The 23,608-nt window shown below is 40.5% G+C and overlaps 1 protein-coding gene across 1 annotated transcript in view; it reads right to left on the reverse strand.

The window, feature by feature from the left end:
- Positions 1 to 21,351, reverse strand: part of nlgn2b (neuroligin 2b) — a 129,117-nt gene extending 107,766 nt beyond the window's left edge. Inside the window, exon 1 of the mRNA XM_017723935.2 lies at positions 20,676 to 21,351. The gene's annotated coding sequence lies outside the window, so the exon portion shown is untranslated. The remainder of the gene's footprint in view (positions 1 to 20,675) is intronic.
- Between the last annotated feature and the right edge of the window lie 2,257 nt (positions 21,352 to 23,608).

A 23,608-nucleotide genomic window follows, 5' to 3' on the forward strand; every position in this document is an offset into this window, starting at 1 on the left:
AGAGTATCCTTTGGAGTATATTTTAGTGTATATATGTACTCTAAACTTTAAAGTATATAAGTATAATTTAGAGTTTACTTCAGAATGCACTTTAGAGTATATTTAAAGTATATATGAGAGTATACCTCAGAGTTTACTTCTGAGTATACTTTAGAGTGTATATATATATATATATATATATATATATATATATATATATATATATATATATATATATATATATCACCTGCCTTCAAAATGCACTTTAGAGTATACTTTGGAGTATATATGAGGGTATACTTCAAAGTTTATTTCAGAATATACTTCAGAGTATACTTTAGAGTATATATCACAGTATCTATGAGAGTATACTTCAGAGTATACTTTAGAGTATATATCACAGTATCTATGAGAGTATACTTCAGAGTTTACTTTAGAGTATATATCACAGTATCTATGAGAGTATACTTCAGAGTTTACTTTAGAGTATATATCACAGTATCTATGAGAGTATACTTCAGAGTATACTTTAGAGTATATATCACAGTATCTATGAGAGTATACTTCAGAGTATACTTTAGAGTATATATCACAGTATCTATGAGAGTATACTTCAGAGTTTACTTTAGAGTATATATCACAGTATCTATGAGAGTATACTTCAGAGTATACTTTAGAGTATATATCACAGTATCTATGAGAGTATACTTCAGAGTTTACTTTAGAGTATATATCACAGTATCTATGAGAGTATACTTCAGAGTTTACTTTAGAGTATATATCACAGTATCTATGAGAGTATACTTCAGAGTTTACTTTAGAGTATATATCACAGTATCTATGAGAGTATACTTCAGAGTATACTTTAGAGTATATATCACAGTATCTATGAGAGTATACTTCAGAGTATACTTTAGAGTATATATCACAGTATCTATGAGAGTATACTTCAGAGTTTACTTTAGAGTATATATCACAGTATCTATGAGAGTATACTTCAGAGTTTACTTTAGAGTATATATCACAGTATCTATGAGAGTATACTTCAGAGTTTACTTCAGAGTGTACATGAACATACATGAGAGTTTAGAGTATTCTTTAGATTATACTTGAGAGTATAGTTTGTTTTCATGCAGCAATGCTAGAGATTTGGTACTAATTCTAGCTGCCGCCACAGAAAAATCATGTGAGTGAAATGCAAGGGGATAGTTACTGTACACTGCTGTTGTTGTTTCCTCTATAACTGGTCTAAATCTGTCCTTTTCATGATCGATGCTGTTGTCAATACATCACGTACTCAGAAAAGAGTATCTGGAATCGTCCATCTGGAACAGTGTGCTGTTGTTTCCATCTGGGAGTGTGACTAAAGCAGCGTTCCAGGAGTCTTTGTGAACGATGCCATCGTTCAGTGAAACTGAGACTCGCTTGTAGACAAAGCGATGAAGCTCAGCTCAACAGAAAGGAAAGTCAAACAATCAGACTCTGCATCATTCCTGCAGTCTGGATCTGAAACCTGACACACAAGCGTTTGGCATGCGCCGGTTTTCTCGCTCAGATTGTTGTGTAACAATTCGACACAGCTTGGAAAAGACTGGCAGTGACGCCGACTGAGAGAGAAAAAAAAGAGGAAAGAAAGTTTAATTTCATTTCTGGAGCTCGCGCGCCCACACGTCCGCTCTCAATCTGTCGCCGTCCACCAGGGAGAGCCGCTCAAAGACAAACGGCCTCGAGCGTTTCTCTCGGGAACATCGCCGCATCCTTCATCAGAAGTTTGGGGACACCTCGTTTGAGCACTGTCAAAGTTTTACAATACGTTTTTCTTACTAGAGCCCACATAATGACTGATGACTTAACATACCGTATCTCATTTAAAAGGCCCACATCTTACATTTTGCTTGTATTTATGTTTCTTTTTCTTTTAATATATTCACAAGATGTCACAAGAACTCTTTTACATACAGTATATACACCTATAGCAGTTCACCGCCGCTCATTTGAATTTACGCTCTAAGGATTGTTTCAGCTGTGCTTTTTGAATAATACATAATGCAGGGCAGCCAATCAGAGCAGAGCCAATTTACATAGGTTCAGTCTTAAAGGTACAGTAGCCAAAATAGCCTGTTTAATTCAAGCAGCGCAAAAAGGAAAATGGTCACGTGAAAAAAGGGAATTTTCTGAATTTTTGATGTGAAAATCCACATAACTGTGTAAGTGGATGAGTGGAGGGAATAAAAAGCACAGCTTTTGGTTGGATTCCCAAAGTAGGGCCTAAAGTTCAGCAGGTTTTCACAAAGGAAAAAGGCCAGCTTTCTATTTTTGACACAAACGGATGAAAAGCACGTGCTCAATTTGTATTAAAAACGCTTTTTAAAGCTTTTACTGCACCCTTCTACAACCTCCGCCCTTAAAAATCACGGTTCTTCAACAGTTCTTTAGTAAAGCCTGCGTAGAACCACGAACACGCAAAGACACCTTGTCGTGATTAAAGAGTTCTTTGCATCATGAAAATGTTCTTCAGATGTATGGAGAATGTGTTGTATATAGTTCTATATAGAACCCTTTTTGAAAAGGGTTCTAGATAGCACTAAAAAAAAAGTTCTACGGTCACAGTGTCAAGCTTGTAATAATAGCAGAACCCATTTTGGTGCTGTATAGAGCCATAAACAACAGGTTCTCCGTCAGTCAAGACGAAAAGAATGCTTTGGTAATGCCAAGTGTTTTTCGAGCAATTAGGGTTAAGAACCCTTGAACAACCATCATTTCTAAGATTGCATAGCAGTCCCTTTAGGCACGGAATAATAGGTCTTAGTATGTCTTAAGACTGAGACTGTAAAGGGTTAATTGTCATCATTTATCTGCACGTATTCCCACTCGTTTATTTATGAAGCATCTTTTTCTTCATATTTCTATGAGCTGCATCTTCAGGGGACCGGGCATTAAAATGAAATACACGGCTCATTACTGGATGATGCAGCTCTCTTTTAACTGTCCCTGTAATATTTAGCAGGCGTTTTGAAGGCCTTGCAGCTGAAAGTGGAAGCGCAGTAAGGTTTAGACAACTGCTGGGTGATATACGGTCTATATCCTGCTACTGGAGCAACACAATGCTGACTTTTAGCTTCAGCAAAACTGTTCTAAACAAAAACGTCACGCCTGTTGGTCCTCAGGGCGTGGTAGGTAGCGCTGTCACCTCACAGCAAGGAGGGCCTGGGTCCGATTCCCCGCCCGGTGACCGGGGTCCTCTCTGTGTGGAGTTTGCATGTTCTCCCCGTGTCTGTGTGGGTTTCCTCCGGGTTCTCCGGTTTCCTCCCACAGTCCAAAGACATGCAGTCAGGCCAATTGGACATGTTAAATTGCCCCTGGGTGTGAGTGACTGTCTGTGTCTGTCTGTCTGCCCAGTGATGGACTGGCGACCTGTCCAGGGTGTATCCTGCCTTTCGCCCAAAGACTGCTGGGATAGGCTCCAGCACCCCCCCCCGCAACCCAGATGGAGAAGCGGCTTAGAAGATGGATGGATGGATGGATGGATGGATGTTGGGTGCTCCAGACAGACAACATGAAAAATGAATAAATACAACATAAAAAATGTTTCTTTTCTGTTTCTGTGTCTGGTTAACGTTTGCAGTATGATAGAAAAGGGCAAACAGAAGCTACAGAGAACAACCTGCTGCTTCTCCTCATTCACTATTATCAACGAACACCTCGACCATAACGCTCATTTCTGCTAGCACCCCAGTAGTAATATAATTCGCATGAACTATTTTGCAGGATCAATGAACAAAGCTTCTCCAAAACTCCAAAATGGAAAACCAGAAAGCCTTTCAAGGTCCTATGTCATGGAAAAGCGTTTGATGGATGCCGTATATAAACCCTCTAACCTTTCAATGTGAGTCAATGTAAAGAGGTTTTGTTCCAAGGGATTTTCGAGCATTTCTATTGGTCCGTTCATCATGAAATTTTTACACAATGTAAAGAATAGCTGGTGTGTTGACCTGGTGTGGAAAACTAAAAATGAGCGAAAATGGAGATTTGGACGGTTTTCATTGGACAGCCACAATATCAAAATATACTGTATACTGCGCATATATATGTACGTATGGCGATTGCCAGTTTTTCACATGATTTGAAAATGCCTGTTGGCCTTTACATGATGTGTAAATTTCATTCAGGATGGACCAAAAGAAACGACCCGAAATTACTCGGCAAGTTGTCTGGTTCCATTGATTTACATTGAAAGTGAAGTATGTTTTTTCCTCCTCCTGTAAAGTTAACATTTTGGAGACACAACATTTTGTTCTGACAGCAGTGATATATATATATATATCTATATATCTCACATCACAGCTTTTATTTCATAACCTACATTACTGTTATAAAAGCTGTACATTGGAAATGCTGCATTACTGCTGTATATCAATGTGTATATTCATGTTGTACATGTGTACATATTTTTCATGTTTTCAAACATATTTTTTGTATTTAAGTACTACAACGGGAAGATTTTCACTCACCTTCGCACCTGAGGAAATATGATGTGACAATAAACGTGATTTGATTTGATAAGCCTTGACTGGGAGATAAAAACACTTTAAAAAGCGCAGACACATGGGTGTGTCTATCCGCTTCTCGCTGAGAGCAGCAGGAGGGTTTAGACCCGCATTATCACCCTACAGACCCCTTAACAAGCCACAGCGTTATTACACACTTCTATAACCTAACAACAGCTCCCTTAGTTTGCATTGAAGCCCCTGTAGTTACTCGGTAATAAGCCTCTGTATGAAATATACCGGGATTGTTAAAGGGTTGAGTAGATGGAGTCACTAATGCGAAGGCAGGTATCAGGCGATGTATCGCGCAGCTCTTTCGTGACATGAGCGCTGTGGATTGGGACGCGTCCCTGAAGGCCTCTGTCTGCGAGGGTGCTGTCACGCCTCTTTTGCTCCGAAAGCGTTTGACTGCTCTCCTGAGGCCGCAGTGGTCATGTCCAGGCATCGAGCGGTCATGCATGTCTGACCGGCCACTTTAAAGAGCCTCCATCTCCATTTCTATCGATCCGGAGACACTTAAGAAAGCCGAATGGATGTTGAGCCAACAGGGACCTTCACTTACCCTGCCCTCAGGAACACGGCTCTGAATGCAGATCGCTCTGTTTACCAGAGCGTTGATTACGATCAATGCCACGATTTCCCAAAGCATATGATGGTTTCTGACGATATCCAAGTTAACAAGCCTGCGCTTCCTTGGTGCTACTGCTCTGTACCGAAAGCATGACGTACAAACCTGTCATAGTTCTTACTGATTGGACTGTTTCGTTCTGTTTCTCTCAAAATCACAAGGAAACGGCCGCGTAGCTCTACACGCATGACCTGTCAGCGCTGCTCTGACCCCTCAAGGATCTCAGGCTCATAACTCAGTTATTATCCCATATTCTGAAGCTTATTATTCTGTTATTACATTATAAAAACAATGCAAATTTATATTTGAATTAATATAAAATGGCAAAAACTATTTATTCAATGTATACTATGAATATACAGTAACCACTATGAATTATTCAGTATCTACTGTTAATTATTCATTACCCACAACAGAATATTCAATATCTACTATGAATAATTATTAACTGCTATGAATTATTTACTTTCTGTTATAAATTCTAAAGTTACGTATATGACTTGTTCAGTAACTAATATTAATTATTTATTACAGACTATAGGATTTTCAATATTTAGTAGGAACAACTGATAACCACTATAAACGATTTAGCTTCTGTTATGAATTATTCAGTATCTACTAGGAATTTTTCACTGTCTACTATGAATTATTCAGTGTCTACTATGATTATTTAGTATCCACTATGAATTATTTAGTATCTACTATGAATTATTATCATTTTTATTGTACAGTGTCCTTGGGTGTCTTGAAAGGCGCTTATCAATTTTTTTTATAATTATTATTAATTATTCAGTATCTACTATGAATTATTCAGTATCTAATATAATTTATTCAGTACTTACTATTATAAATTCATTACCCACTATATAATTTTCAATTCTAGGAATACTCATTAACCGCTATAAATTATGCTGTGTCTACTGTTAATTATGCAGTATACACAAAACATATTATGTAGTGAAAACTGAACTGAAAATATTACGTAGTGCAGCTTACATTCTGTAAATAAACAGTACTTGTCCATGAAAACGAGCAGAAGCCTGTCCTCTGCTGAAGGTATTTTGTCCATATCACGTCGCTCCTAGTTCAATGTAACAGTGGGCAGCCACCTAGATTGTTTTATGCTCCGCCCACTTCCTGTTCAATAAAGTTGCTATATACAGTCTGTGAAGTCATTTGTCGAGAGGAATAATGAGCCACGCCTGGTACTGATACAGATGTTTGTATTTACTGATGCAGATGTTTCTGTAACTGAGCACTAAACAGGTACAGGTATCACATCACTGCTCACACACAGCTGAGAAGCAGCGGAACGCTGTCCACTCTTTCCTTTCATTCCAGCTTCCGCGCTTTTCAGGAGCTTCACTTTCAGCTCCTCAGAGAATCTGCAGACACGTCTCCAAAGCTCAGTCTGAGAAGCTGGTTGATGATTTCCTGAAGTAATCAAACTGAGGTCTGAACTCTGGGGCGGTCAGTCCATCGTTCAGCTTCTTTGTTTGGTGTGTCCGTCTCCTTTTCTCAGTGAGGTTCTTCTTGATCAGCTACACGTCCTTTCAGACCCACGGCGCTGAGTGGTCTTCTCACAGTGGAAGGATGGACAGAAACACCTGTGGATGTTTTCAGATCTGAAGCAGCTTGATCTTCTCTCTCTCAGAGATCAAAGCTTTCAGTGCTGTTTATCTGATGGGGCAGTTCTGGGATCGACCAGCTCTTCCAGGCGGTTGTTAGGACCCACATTTTCTCTGGAATTTTTTTTTACCTTTTGAACGCCAATGTGTGTGTGTGTGTGTGTGTGTGTGTGTGTGTATTTTTCAGTTTTTGATGATCTGAAAGTACCTGTTGTCCGTTGCATTGTTTATACATTTCATGATGAAAGAACCAATAGAAATGAACCAAAATGACTTGGTAAAATCTCTGGTTCCATTGACTTACATTAAAAGTAGAATATATTCTTTCCTTCTCCTGTAAACTTACCATTTTGGAGATACAAGGTTTTATTCTGACAACAGAGATACACACACACACACACACACACACACACACACACACACACACACACACACACACACACACACTCACCGGCCACTTTATTAGGTACACCTGTTCAGTTGCTTGTTAACACAAATAACTAATCAGCCAATCACACGGCCGCAGCTCACTGCATTTAAGCATGTAGAGGTGGTCAAGACAACTTGCTGAAGTGCAGACCGAGCATCAGAACGGGGAAGAAAGGGGATTTAAGGGGCTTTGAACGTGGCGTGGTTGTTGGTGCCAGACGGGCTGGTCTGAGTATTTCAGAAACTGCTGATCTGCTGGGATTTTCACACACAACCATCTCTAGGGTTTACAGAGAACGGTCCGAAAAAGAGGAAATATCCAGTGAGCGGTCAGTTGTGTGGACGAAAACGCCTTGTTGATGTGAGAGGTCAGAGGAGAACGGGCAGACTGGTTCCAGATGATAGAAAGACAACAGGAACTCAAATAACCAACCAGAATCTCTGAGGAACGTTTCCAACACCTTGTTGAAAGTGTGACACGAAGAATTAAGACAGTTCTGAAGGAAAAAGGGGGTCCAACCTTTTACTGACAAGGGGTGCCTAATCAAGTGGCCGGTGAGTTTATATATGTGCATATATATATATATATATGTAGAGAAGAGAGGGAGAGAGAGAGAGAGAAAGAGGGCAAACAGAGTGAGTAAGAAAGGCAGAGTGGGGGTTTATTATGGCCGGTGTGGTTGATGTGATTACTGTGGGCAGCCCTGTAAGATGTTAAACACATGTCTCTAGAGGGAGTGGGTGGGGGTCTGTGGGGGTCCTGAAATTAGAGATCAATATGCAATCCTACAATCATCACCTCATCCATAATTGGCTTGAAATGAACTCGCAGAACGTCAATACGGGTTTGAGGACGGCCTCCTTGCGCGCGCTACACCGCGTCTGGCAGGAGGATCGGAAAAGGCCGAGCGCTGGCACATTCCGAACACTCGGGTATTATTCCGAGGGCTTGTTCCACCATGAAAAATAATTCACTAAGCCAGATGCTCACCTTCAGGGAGACTTACTGTGCTCGAAATAGAACGCATTACACATTCTGTAATTAATTCATAACACTGAATTTATGCCATTAGGGTGAAATAATGAAGACTGGCACTATCTCAGTGGGTACAAAAAGGGGGCTTTACTAAATCTGCACTAAAATAACACAACATCACGCTTTGAATGCTGTTCATTCACACACGTCCAACATTCGTACAATGACACAGTTCTGTCACTGAGTTCACTCACTTTCAGCGTGATATGTGCTTTCATGTGGAAATGATGAGCACATTGAAATCACATCAATTCAGCGCAGGTTTTATCAGTTTAGAAAACAGATAGACTAACAAATAGATAGAAAAAAGAGTGATAGATATATCGAGGTAAAAATAATCCTCCTCTACAGTAAAATAAAGCTCTGCTGATCCTTCAACACAGTTTAACAGTAAATGGTCCTAAATGCTGGAGTTAATGTAGAACTGCTGATTCACCCTTTAACCCTGAAGATCAGCGCAGACGGCTGGTCACCATAGCAACACAGACAACAGTCTCGCCCAGCTAGCAGCTACGAAACGGCAAAGAGAGAGATTTAAGACGGACATCGATAATTTGGAGACGAATGGACTGATTAGTGTTTATAGTCAGTCCAGCTGGTTTCCTGATATGTTTAACCTGCAGCGAGAAACTGTCAAACACTAAAATTGCCCGTTCCACCTTAAACGGTGCAGCAGTTACATTCTGGTGCCTCAGGCACATTTAAGGTGGAATGGGAAAATTCACACAAGAAGCTTCAGCCTCGTAAAAAATGCAACGTTAGCAACATTTCACAAGAAACTGTTCTACTTTTATGGAAAAGTTTCCTGCTGGAGATGCGAGAAAAGCAGCTGTAGCTGATCTAAAGCTTAAAGTGAGTCTGTGATTTCATTCAGATTATTTATTCTGTTCATGTTTTGTAATTCAGTCTATTTTCAAATGAAGATAGATAGATAGATAGATAGATAGATAGATAGATAGATAGATAGATAGATAGATTGATTGATAGGTAGACAGACAGATGTTTGCAGATGTACTAATAAAGCGACAGATCTCTGTACACGGTAGTAACAGCCTTCAGCTCCACTGCACCCCCAACCAGTTTACCTGTTTGCCCGTAATTTACCACGCAGTTATCGGAGTAAGAGGACTGGCCGAGTTCACTCACTGTTGGCAGTAACTGTTGCTGATGTCATATATTTTATTCATCTGAAAATGATGAAAATGTTTGAACCCAGTACATTTAACTGACAGTTCTCAGGCCTGGACGCCGAAGCTGTGCAGTAAGGCCTCCCCAGCCAAACACAGAGATATTGAGTTAAATCGAGGTTGTCAGCTTGTCTGTCCTCCCGTCTGTCCGTCTGTTTGTCTGTTTACAGCTGCTGGTGCGTGTGAGTGTGTGTGTGTGTGTGTGTGTGTGTGTGTGAGCGCGTGTTGGTTTGTTTGGTTTGCCTCGTCCCTAAACTGCAAACTGCAGCTGCACTAAAGTCCAGCTGTGATCCGGGTCTCTAAACCAATGAATAATTAAAGGCAGTTTTCAGAACAGCAGGAAAAACTCTGCATCACTCTATCTTTGTCTCTTTATTTAGGGACTTACAATCACTTTCATTCCTCCAAAGTAATCATGGAGCATTTATTCCCTGGAAAACACCCCCCCCCCCCACCTCACCCTCCACCCCCCATATCTCGATCACACCGACCGTGCAGACCTACATACGTCAGGAGTTTTCATTTCATTTGCTGTTTCAAGGCCGCCCTTTCAGATTCACTGAGGGTGCACATTATTTTGTAGACCATTAAAGGGACAATATCCTGCATTTTTTATTTATTATTATTATTTTTCCCTGAGATCCACTTATGACATTTGTGTGTTTTTTATATCATTACAGCTGTAATAATTATTTTTTTCATGACCATTTTCGAACTGAAACAGGCTGTTTTGAACCCACTGCTTTTGTGATGTCACAAAAATCAACACATTTACATATATATACCTAGCTGCCTACAGTAGTATAGCCCTGACCACTCATACTTCCAGTATAAGTAGTAATATAAGCAGTATTTAAGCCTGGAGTGCTTTGTGAGTGAGGCTGAGCCAATCAGAACAGGGCTCATTTACATATATTAGTCTTAAAGACACAGTAACAAAAACAGCCTGTTTGATTCTAAGGAACAAAGAGAGGTTGAAAAATCGCTGTTTAGAAATGATTAACATAAAGCTACACAAATATCATGAATTGACCTTAAGGGGAAAAAAAGAGGTTCTAAAGAAAACGCAGGATATGGGCCCTTTAAGACAGAAATAAAATGCAAATTAGCTCTGTTCTGATTGCCCTGTATTGTGCCTTGTTTAAGAAAGCAGTCCAGGCTGCAACGATCATAACTGCTGTATCCTGAACAGATGAATGCAACTGTGATGCTTTTTGTGACATCACAAAAACAACACATTGAAAATATACTATCTTTGCAGTGTATGTGTCCATCAGCGTTCACGTACTGCATCAACTCTTAGTGAAAAGAAAAAAAAAATCAACAAAAAAGCTGGAAAATTTGGTTTTCCATAATACAGGCTCTTTAAAGCCCGGCTGTGTCCCAAAAAGCATCTTATTGGAGGATTAGCGGCTCTTTCAGACCTGAGCGAAACCTGGGATCAGTGAATGTTCTGGCCTTTTCTTTACTCGCCCAAGATAGCCGACAGCGGCCACGGCATTCAGAGGGGCATATCTCTGGATTGCAGAGTTTTAAAATGTGAGGAATTATCCGGCAAAGCTCCGGAAAGCGCCATCCACACTCCTCGTGACACTGGGGGTCCTCCTCCCTGAGCGCCTGACTCAGCGTCTGCAGTGACAATGGGCTCCAGGTGCAGCTCCTGTTCACACATTCATACCTGTCTGGCTGAGGTGAAGGTGTGAGGAGTTTCCCACAGAGCCACGGGGCACGTTAGCGGATGGATGGATGAGTGGACAGAGTCTCGGCTCTAGGGTTTCCGAGCAATCGGGGGGTGTAAAAATGCATCAAACTGAATGTTAAGACTCAACTGCAAGACTTCTGGATGTTAGGACCAGTTAAATCCATAGATAGATAGATAGATAGATAGATAGATAGATAGATAGATAGATAGATAGACAGATGGATCATAGATAGATAGATAGATAGATAGATAGATAGACAGATGGATCATAGATAGATAGATAGATAGATAGACAGATGGATCATAGATAGATAGATAGATAGATAGATAGATAGATAGATAGATAGACAGATGGATCATAGATAGATAGATAGATAGATAGATGGATGGATCATAGATAGATAGATAGATAGATAGATAGATAGATAGATAGATAGATGGATAGATCATAGATAGATAGATAGATAGATAGATAGATAGATAGATAGATAGATAGATAGACATAATATTCTTTGTTCTTTTTATATTGTTTTCAAATGTAAACATTTTTAAAAAAACAAGCTTATCCTGAATGAATTTTTAATAAAACTAATTTCAACAACAAATGCATTTCAAATAAAATTACTATCCACAATGGAATTTCAATTAAATTAATATCCAAAATGCATTTCTATTCAAATTATTATCCAGAATGTAATTGTAATACATTTCTATTAAGATTACCATTCAGAATGGAACTGTAATAAAAATCATTTCCAGAGTGGAATTTCAATAAAATATCCAGAATGTTTTTAAAAATAAAAATCCCCTGTAGAATGAACTGCAGAATGAAGTTCAAGCGCAGCAAATATGTAGAATTAAATTATGATCCAATTCTTTTCCAGCATAAAGTTGTAATAACATTAATGTCCCGAATTCAATTATGATAAGATTAATATCCAGAATACCTCCTATTTGAAACATGGTGGTCAAATATTGTGGCAGAAAACTTTTAAAGTACTATAAATAAAGCAAAATATTATTTATCATTAAGTAACTTCTATTGAACCCTTAGGTTAACACAATTAACTCGTACAAAATAAACAGCTAAATATGAAGAACAGGCACAATAATATGTCTGAATGTATATGTGAGAATACATATGGAAATAGCTCGCTTGCTAACTCTCATTGGATTGGTGTGTTGTTAGTGAATCTTCTAGAAGAAGTCTAGCCATTCACTTACAACAGAACAAACCAGCGAGAGGCACTAAACCGTCCTCAGCACCACCTATTTTATAGCATTGCCACCAATGTTTTTGCTGATGCTATAAAATATATCTCAAATCCACACTTTGAGAGAAATGTTTGATTTGATTATGATGTTATTGCTGTTGTCGGACTGCTCAGGCTTTCTTTAGTGTGACTAGCGTTTGGTGTTCAGCCTTGAGTGCATCTCTGGGAGACAAACAGACGCTGACAGAAAGACATCTGGCTGCATCCACACTCACAGCCAGACAACTGCAACTTTAAAATGAGACCCTATTTAAAGACGTTTCAGCACCAGCAAACCTTACAAATGTACTGCCAACAGTTCATCACAGGACACCCAGCAAAAGCTTCATAACACAAATATATAACACACCACAAGTCAGAATCAGAGTCTTCAACTATTTAAAGCATTTTTTGGTTGACAGATATGTGTACGAAATGACCATAATATCGCTTAGAACTGAAATGGATATTTTTCTATGAATTAGAAAATTGAAATCATGAATTAACATTATCAGAACATAATGTTCTGATAACATTTAAATCCATAATGACATTCTACTCAAATTAATATCCAGAATTACGTTCTATTTCAATTTATATCAAGAATAGAATTTCTAACAAAATTTATATCCACAATGAATTCTAATAAAATGTACAGCAAGACAAAAATTCTAATGAAATTTATATCTTGAATGAACTTCTAGTAAGATTTATGTCCAGAATGATTTCTAATAAATTTATATCCAGAAAGAAGTTCTAGTAGGATTTATGTCCACAATGAATTCTAATAAAATGTATATCCAGAATGAAGTTCTAGTAAGATTTATATCCAGAATGAAGTTCTAGTAAGATTTATATCCAGAATGAAGTTCTAGTAAGATTTATGTCCAGAATGAATTATAATAAAATTTATATGCAGAATGAATTATAATAAAATTTATATGCAGAGTGAATTATAATAAAATTTATATCCAGAATGAAGTTCAAATAAAACTAATATCCACAATGACAGTCAAAATCCAGAATATCTACTATTTTAAAACTTAAATGACTACAAATATTTATTATAATAAATAGTTTGTTGTAAAATTGTTTATAAATAAATATTTTCCATTAAAAAAAAAACAAAAAAACATCTGGCTTCTAATTTCTAGTTTATATTACTTCAGCCTATACTTTGAGTTATTATTAATTACAATAACAATGATTAGTATGGCAAGTGATTCTAAACTCTTAAACATTATTGCTTCCCTGGCCAGCAGAGTTAACTCTGCAGTGCATACCTTCCTGGCAGGAAATGATGCAGCACTAAACTCTGAACTTTGCCATCATCATAAATCAGTTGTCCTGCATTAAAGACTACTAAGGTACTCTTATAAATGCATTATGTATCACTTATAAATAATATAATAATCTCCTGATTTTCTCACTTAATGTAGCAGAGCACTGAAAGACTGAGCAGAGGTCAGTTAAAGGTGTAGGATGACAGCCTCGAATGAAATTATAAATGTAGCGGTGAAAAGACTGTGCTGAGATTTCATATATGAGTGTGTGAGTGGGCATAAAAATCTATTATGTTTTACTTCCATATCAGACAAAGGACAACAAAACGGGCTTTTCATAGGATGCTCTTTACAGTGTACACAATGACAATCAACTGACCGTTCAACCTGACCACTCTATTACACACCATCACTTTAGCTCGAATTACATGACTCAGAGCTATTAGAAAGCTATAAAATGTTTATGTACCTTTTAGGGCTGCCTATCAATTCTATCAGTCTGAGTCATCTACTCATTATATTGACCATTCAGAAAACAAAAATCTGACTAAACTCAACAATAAAAAAACAGGATTTTTTCTTTAGTTTCCAAAAATCTAAATCTTTAAAAGGCCTCATACTAGAACTCACAGGGCTTGTAATTTCATCATTTAATCATGTCCAGTCCAGTATGGGATGAGTTTGACTGTGGTGTTGATGTCGTCGGTACAGCTAGACGAGGTTCAGATTGAGACCTTGTACAATTACATAAACTTTATTTTCACTAAAACCATTTACAGTTTACTGCATTGATCTGTGATGATTTACAAGTGAAATCAATCATTTTGAAATCTTTTTGAATCACCCTGGAAAATGTACCTTGATTTTTTCTTTTTTTTTAAATCTGTGATTAAAAAATTTAATCCATAAATTTTACTTAAAAATTCAAATAGTTTACCAAAAAATGTGAATAACAGCCTTTAGATGGTGATTTTCCAAACTCTAAATTCTTGGGGGGAGCCCTAAACCTATTTTTTATGATGTTATGCTGTCTGCAGCTCTGCCTCAGGCTGGTGTTGTAGCAGACTGGTTCACCCAGTTGGTCCTTCATAACCTAGCAACTGTAACTAAGCCCGGATTCCTCTGAAAAACCTTCCAGTGTGCTGCAACAGATCTGTTCATCTGAAAACTCGCCCAGTTTCCCAAGAGTTTGGTGTAAAGAGTGATTGTTCCTCATTTCACACACTGAAGACAGAAGAGGAGATGAGGAAGATCTCAGTTAATGTGAGGAAGAGCACAGAATCGCACTGGAACAGAGACTGATAAAACAAACGTTTTGTTGCCAATGAAACATCAGCACTGCTATGGCGAGTGAGCTAGCAACCACTCAGCACTGGAGTGGCCTGCCAACAAGGGACCCCCTGAGTACTAGGGCATATTTTGCACTCTGGTTATACCACCCAACCTCAAAATAAGAGCTTCAAGTTATCTGGGCTTTGAATGAGGGTGAGGCTTGGTTTGGTTTTAGGATTGCTGGGTTTCTTTGCTGTCCAAGGTTCTCTCAAAACTCTTCACCATCACCAAATTTCAAAGGCAGCAGTAATTTGCCTATCTTGCTTGTTTATTGCCCAGCTTTCACATCCATCCCCAAAGAAGACCACAGCCTGGACAATTCTGGTCTTTGTTTGTCTCTTCAAACAAAGACCTTGAAGATCTTTTAAAGTTCCTTTATCTTTGTTCTGCTAAGTGCCGATCTGTGTCATATTTTTTTAGTACTGGATCCTTTGTCATTAATAACTGATGTGAGTAGACAGAGGCTGTCCACCATCCCCACATCTTCTCCATCAGTGGTAAAGTTCGCAGTCTTTCCTGTCACGATAAAGTCTCTTCTTTAACCTTCCTTATTAGAGCCTTCAGGTCTTCCAGATTTCCTGCTGTGAGTGTTCTATCATCTGTCTTTCGAAGGATATTGATGTTTCTTCCACCAACCTTGAAGCCTTGATCATATTCCTCCAGTCCTGCTTCTCCTGTTGTATGTTCAGCATACAGGACAGGGGACAGGGGGCAACCTTGGCAATGTGCAACCAATCTATTTGTCCATTTTCTGTCCTGATTGTGGTTTGTTGATCAGTGTAGAGATTCCTTATTAGAACAATGAGATGTGGTAAACATGTTGATTTGAACAGCTCGCAAATATATCACGCTATCGAACAATCCCTAATCAGGATAATCAAGGTTTAATCTAGTTTTCAATCAAGCAATCGTGACAGTCTGAGCTCAAAGCGATGCGCCAGCATCATACGGGCTGTTTTTCAGAAACTAGGCCTTATTAGATAGCCTCAACATGAAAAGCCAGAAAAGAGGGAATATGAGGAAATATGTTTGCGACTTTTTGAAAGAGCAGAGGCACAGAGCAGAACTCATCCCTCAGCAGAACTCCCACTCCACTCAAACACTTTAAACTTTAATCAGCCTGCAGTCCATGCAAGTCCTCCTCAACACACCACACACAAACACACACAGATACACACTTTTCCTCAAACATGTACACATACATGCAGTGCAGTGTCCAGGGTTATCAGCGAGTTAACACTGCGTTACTCTGCATTATTTATCTGTTCGGAGGCCAGTCCTTTCTGAGGCATCTCCCAGCATCGCTCTAGCTTATGACATAAATCCCCCTAACGGCCCCCTCGACCGCTACGAGCTGGAGCCATTTTGGGCAGAGCATTTAAAAGCCCTGTGGTACATTTAGCAAGATTAATAAAGACAGTTTGGCCTGATTTCATTGCATGACTCAGCGGCAGGCCTACATAACACACCTGTATGGTGCGCGACTCACGGACTGTGGCTCTAATGTAGACCACCACATATCATCAGATATGACCGCACAATACCGCTTTCTCTTTTTTGATAACTTCTGATAACATGTTATGAAAAAAAAACATACAACATAAAATAAATGTGTCGTAACTTCTGCACAGGGCACATTTTATGTTTTTCTTTTCTTAATATGTGAAATTCAACAGTAATTGTGCCTTAAAATGTGCTGAAGTATGTTTTCGGTAGAGCACATGCTAATGTATTTGCACTTGTACACAACGCAATGTGGAATTTGACCAGGGATGCTCAAATTTTGCACATGGCTCAGCCGAGCACAGACTAGCCTGGATTCATTTTAACAAGAAGGAAATTAAATGTTGTAAAATGCGAATTATTAAACCTACAACAAGATCTGCGCAGAATGTGGTGATCTGGGCGAGAATATTACTAAATTACTAAATCTCAAAAGTTTTATATATGTTTTTCTTAAACCATCCAGCAGATATGTCGTTCTCGGATGCTACTCTTTGCCAAAAAAACTGGCTTACGCACAGCTGTGAGATCCGGCTGGGGTAGGAGCACAAACAGCGCCCCGTGTGGAGAATCTGGTTTTTACACACATCACTGTCACTGTTGGGTTGAGAGTGGACCACCACCCAAGTAATGTCCAGCCAAGAGCGGCTCTGTGGTGAGAAACTGACCACTGATGAAGGGCTAGAGGACAGCTAACACAGATGGACTATGGTCTCTAACTGTAGACCCCAAACTTGGACAGGCCTAAGCTCAAAGAACCAAGCTAAGTACCATTTACTTAGGTAGTCTGGGCTAAAACAGCTGTGAGGCACTTCATCATACCATGGTTTGTGAGAGGTATGCATGGCTAATAATAAAATAAGATTGCAGACACCAGCATTTCTTCTCAAATTAAGGGTATCAATACAGAGTTTGTGCTGCAGTAACAGCCTCTACTCTTCTGGGAAGGCTTTAGACTAGATGTTGCAACACTGCTGTGAGGATCTGATTGAGCGTTAGTGAACTCAGGTACTGATGTTGGATGACCAACACAGTTCTCCTGTTCTACAAACCAGTGCTGGGGGTGGGTGGGTGGGGGGGGGTTTACACCCCTCTAGCCCATGTTTTAGCCCATGGCTGCTTTAGTGCTCGATTCTACTGGTCATTACTTTTCTGTCCAGATTATACAAGCTCTGAATGCCTGTGTCAGCAATTGGTGCACCTTAAAGTAGCTGAATTCACTCATTAGAAGGACTATCTGGATACCTTCAGATAAACAACGTAGCGTTCCTCTGTGAGGGCCTACAGGGCTTGGCCTCTTGCTTCACTCTGAGCACTCTGAATCCTCTTGAGACAAACACACATGTAGATAGTGACCTATATGAAAGCAGCTCACTGCACTTTACAGATTGAAGCTCCCTATTAAAAAAACATCACATGTAAGAGCCACACGCAACACCAGACCAACACAACACATGAGGGTTAAAGGAAAGCTTCGAGTACAGTGTAGACAACATCCGCTCAACATGACTTAGGACCATTTAAACAGGAATCCCACCCAATTATTTTATGTGTGTATAATTCAGCGGTAGAGAGATTCAGAGTGGTTCAGACGTCTTTACAGTGGTGGTGATGGGAACCAGACGTCACCATGACTACAACACAGATATAGACACTTTATTTACCATCCAGAACCACCAGAGAACCTACACGAGTCTTCTGAGCTTATATGGAATGTTGATGATGGAAAATAGTGGAAAACCTCATTTTCTCCGGGGACTACTTTACCTCAAAACACCCTGCGTGTATCCCTCCACCACTAATGGGTTTTAAAAACACATTTTAGGCTGAAGACTTTTATAAAAGGCTTGGCTCCTCCCACTCCCACCATGTTCTTTTTGTTTACCTTTGGATGGGCCACCTGCTTCTTAGGTCTTGGTATCCCTAGTCCTGCCCCCTTGTTTTGTGACTCCACCTGTGCCACGTCTTCCTGGTGTCCTGTTTAAGCCCACTGTTTATGCTTTGTTTTCGCTGGTCTTTATTTGATATGTTTGAATTGTTTGTATGTCCTGTTTGAAGTGTTTGGGTTTGTGTTTTCGTGAGTGTATTTCGCAATGTCTGTCCTGCGATCCCCTCCGTGTTGGTTATGTGAACCTGGACTGTCATGACCAAGACCCTGGATTTGCCCTCAATAATAGTCGCTTATCTCAGCACATGCGTCCGCCTCCACGTTACAACAAAGCAAGGCACATTAGCGTATTCATAACCACTGTTATGAGGGAGCTTGTAGAGGCACTAAACTCTTCAGACGTCTGGTTCCTACCACCACCGCTGCGAACAGCATCAACACAGTAAGGTCGACGTCGTTTACATCAGATCTCCTTAAAGTCTCAGTCTTATCTTTAAGGAACTGCAGTGCAAACTGGTCGGGCTGTTCTCAGACTATTGAAGTGTGTAACAGAACTTTGGGCCTGCCGGTGGGCCATGTAAGGAGTTGACCATTGAGTTTTTTTTAGACATATGATGGAATTGGTCGAATGTTGACTACATTTACGGCATTTTGGCTGACGCTCTTATCCAGAGCGACTTACAGTTTGATCATTTTTACACAAGTAGGCGAAGGTAGTGTTGGGAATCTTGCCCAAGGACTCTTATTGGTGTAGTGTAGGGGGCTTACCCAGGTGGGGGATTGAACCCCAGTCTACAGCGTAGAAGGCAGAGGTGTTAACCACTACACTATCCCAACCACATTAGACTAGACTAGACTGTCGTGATGGCTAATGCTCATCTTGCACCAAAGCAAGATGCCAAGCTTGGTTCTGGGTTACTCTAGCCTGCACATCTCAACTCAAGAAGGACTTGTTAATGCAGCCGCTCAACACCATTTCCCCATTTAGAGCAAATTCAAATGATGTTTAATCCATTCAAATCTCAGGCTTATTACAAACCAAGGTGTATTACTCAGTAACTACAGGGGCTTCAGTGCAAAGTGACCGTGCTATTCTTCGCTTATAGACGTGTGTAGTAAAACATTTGGGCCCGCCGGTGTATCCTGGCCATCTGAGGACTTCAAGCTTCGCTCGGAAGTTTGAGGCTAATGTAGTTAAGTAATGGAGGCCACCAGCTCGGCCTCACATCATGCCAAGCCCTCCACCAAATCATCACACGGTTGCATAAAAGCACGTGAAGTTGTTCAGAATCTCCGACAGGCTTGACTGTGTGGTGGATGGCACTGTATAACACGCTGTTATAAACTATGAACATGGACAAAAGTCCACTAGCGTAGCTACAAACAGTAGCAGCAGCCATCTTGAAGCCTGTCCATTTTCACGAGCGCGTCGATTTGAGACGACTTTTTCGCACGACGGGCTACAAGTGCATGAAAAGACAGACTATTTTAGCCAAGCCGTCGCTCGGACTACCCAATTCGCAGGATCAGGTGTGTCAGCGCAGGCTGAACGGCGAAATACGAAAGGCTTGTGCACTAAAGCAGAATTCGCCGACGCCGGCAGAACAGAGCTTTCCTTGTCCGCGCTGAATTCTGCCATTGACTGAGCAGCGGCCCAACCAGCCTAGCATATAAATGTCCCCCTGGCCGGACGGGGAGAAGAGAGGGAGCTCCTCGCAGGCTACGACGAGTCCACAGCGCCCATCCTCAGCCCTTCGGCCAGGCCGGTGGAGCTTCCCATGGCAGATGGACCATCGAGCTGGGCTGCTAGCTTCTCTATGCGGTGCCCCGGCTCCTCTCACACTTACGTAAATGGCATTAAACATTGAGCACAAGGCAGAGAGGTGGGAGGCTCGTCTTCTTTCAAGCGCAGAAATCAGGAGCAGAAACATCAGTCCATCTTCTCAACGGCCAGCCATGCCAGTGGTGGTCGCACACTGCGTACGGCTCTAAACAGCACATGAAGAGGATCTGAGGACCAGCTGAGGACCAATGCAAGCAACGTATCTGACACAGAGCAACAGAGGCAGTGCATTGAGAGCAAGAGAGCCCGTGCATGTAATGCAGACCAGCAGGAGCAATGCATTTGTTCCTAATATATGCAAATGCAGAGGCATCTCGCTTCATCACGACAGTGACGATGCACACGAGCCGCTGCTGGTGTTGAGCAACAGATCGTGCGCGCACACATCCGTCCATCCACACAGACACACATACGTGCGTTTTCCCCTACAGCCTTACCTGAACGGCGAGGCTATCCGGCGCTGACGCGGAGCTGCGGCCGCAGACTCTTTCTCTTCCCCCTCTTCCTCTTTATCTCTATCTCTCTATCCGCCTTCCTCTCCTCTCCAGCCCTCGCGCTTCACGCCATCCCCACTTTCTCCTCCTTTTATTTATTATTTCTGGTCGGCCTTTTAATTCGTCGTGGAGAGAGAGGGAGGAAAAAAAAAGTGTCGCAGCCTTTCTCGCGCGCCGATTCACCTCTTTTTTCTGTCCCCGAGTCAGCCTCCTTCCCTCCTTCCTTCCTCCGCCTCCTCCTCTTCTCCTTCTCCGCTCTCCCCTTCTTCTCTTTGCCTCCTTCGGTCCTTTTTTTTATTCTGACAACACCCTTCTGTTCGGCCCGGCCAGCAGCCACGCTAACGCCAGCGCCGCTGGTCTATAGGCGGGATAATAATACGACCCCCCCCCCAGCATTAAAAAAAAAAAAAAGAAACAGGAATCGCCGTTATTCCCTTTTTATTCCTTTACTTCTCATCTCTCTCCTCCGTGGGCTGTCCATCTCCTCTCCTCCTCCTCCTCCGCCTCCTCGCTCCTCTGCCTCAAAGCCACTGCATCAGCTCCGGAGCAAAGAAGAGCGAAAAAAATAGCGAAATAAAGACGAACCAAGAGCTCGATCTGACACGGCTCGATGGCTCTCTCTCTCTCTCTCTCTCCCTCTCTCTCTCTCTCTCTCTCTCTCTCTCTCTCCCTCTCTCTCTCTCTCTCTCTCTCCCTCTCTCTCGGTTCTGACTCCTCCTCTACACTTTAATGTACAGGAGTGAAGACGGACGCTCAGTCTGAGAAGCTGGTTGATGATGTTCTGAATCAAACCCATTCAGTGGTGCTGAGGTCTGGACTCTGGGGCGGTCATTCCCTTCAGCTTCTTTGTTTGGTGTGTCCGTCTCCTTTTCTCAGTGAGGTTCTTCTCGATCAGCTCCACGTCCTTTCAGACCCACAGCGCTGAGCGATCTTCTCACAGTGGAAGGATGGACAGAAACACCTGTGGATGTTTTCAGATCTGAAGCAGCTTGATCTTCTCCTCTCTCTCAGAGATCAAAGCTTTCAGTGCGGTTTATCTGATGGGGGCAGTTCTGGGGACGGCCAGCTCTTCCAGGTGGTTGTTAGGAGGAACATTTTCTCTGGAGCTTTGGAACTCTAGATTTGGAAAATACTGTTATTTTCCTTTCACTTTATCTAATCTCCCAAGAAATGTCTCCTGTGCTTAACCCTCTGGGGTCATTTTGAGCAGAACTCCAGAACTCTAGCCAGGTTATGACCAGCAAACGCAGCTTTGACCAGCTGGTTACACATGAAATCGTTTTCACTAAAACACAAAAAAGTCACTAACTGCAGAAAAGCTGCGTTTCAGTGGTGGCAATTTTTAATGTTCCGCACTGATTTTCAGCCACATTTGCTTCAAAATAATGGGACTGCTCACTATGTGGCCATGAGGGAGGGGGATGCAGTCTCTAAAATGCAGGGTGTGGATTAAATGAGGCCCCGCCCACAGGCTAAAACTCTTTTATTCTGGTAGGGGCATGAAAACACGGGACAATATTGTTACATAATGTTTATTTACTTAAAAATGAACCCTAATTTATCTAATGACACAACTCACAGTGTGATGAAACCAAGAAGTCTTTTAAATACAATTAAAAAAAAGATTATTTATTCATTACATAATTCAGAATATATTCATGTGTGTGTGTGTGTGTGTGTGTGTGTGTGTGTGTGTGTGTGTGTTGGAAGAAAACCTTGTATCTCTATTTTTGTTGTATCTTTCATTTTTCTGTTTTTGACCACATTTGTACCCTTTTGTCCTTTACATTGTGTGGAAATTTCATGATGAATGGACCAAAAGAAACGACCCAAAATGACTTGGAAAGACGTCTGGTTCCATTGACTTACATTAAAACTAAGGTATACCTATATATAAGGCATTGCATATATATATATATATATATATATATATATATATATATATATATATATATATATATATATATATATATATATATCACTGCTGTCAGAACAAAATGTTGTGTCTCCAAAATGTTAACTTTACAGGAGGAGGAAAAAACATACTTCACTTTTAATGTAAATCAATGGAACCAGACAACTTGCCGAGTAATTTTGGGCCGTTTCTTTTGGTCCATCCTGAATGAAATTTACACATCATGTAAAGGCCAACAGGCATTTTCAAATCATGTGAAAAACTGGAAATCACCATACGTACATATATATGCACAGTATACAGTATATTTTGATATTGTGGCTGTCCAATGAAAACCGTCCATTTCAATGAAAACCGTCCAAATCTCCATTTTCGCTGATTTTTAGTTTTCCACACCAGGTATTACCTTCTCCCATAAAGTTACCATTTTGGATATACAAGGTTTTCTTCCCGAAAAGAAACAGCAATGTGTGTACATATATATTGTAATTATATATAGAGAATTTCCGTTTTTGGCATCATTTAATAATACTCATGGTCCTATACATTATGTGTAAATTTCATGATGAATGAACCAAAGTAAATGACCCAAAATGACTAGGAAAGACGTCTGGCTCCACATTCCTTATCCTATAAAGTTACCATTTTGGAGATACGAGCTTTCCTTCCAACAACAGCGATATATATATATATATATATATATATATATATATATATATATATATATATATATATATATATATATATATATATATATAAGCATGTGTGTGTGGCTGTATACATACAGATATATTTCTATACCTACTAACGTCGGAGTGTTATGTAAAAGCTCTGCACCTGGAATTCATTCCTTTCCCCATTTCTGTCTTCTGGCTGAGTCGCTCTGTGGCAGACAGTGTAATATATTCAGCTTAGGGAACCTGCATGACAGTGACGTCAGAAGAGTGTTAAAGTGATAGAG

The sequence above is a fragment of the Pygocentrus nattereri genome, chromosome 18, assembly GCF_015220715.1.
Source record: "Pygocentrus nattereri isolate fPygNat1 chromosome 18, fPygNat1.pri, whole genome shotgun sequence".
NCBI lineage: Eukaryota > Metazoa > Chordata > Actinopteri > Characiformes > Serrasalmidae > Pygocentrus > Pygocentrus nattereri.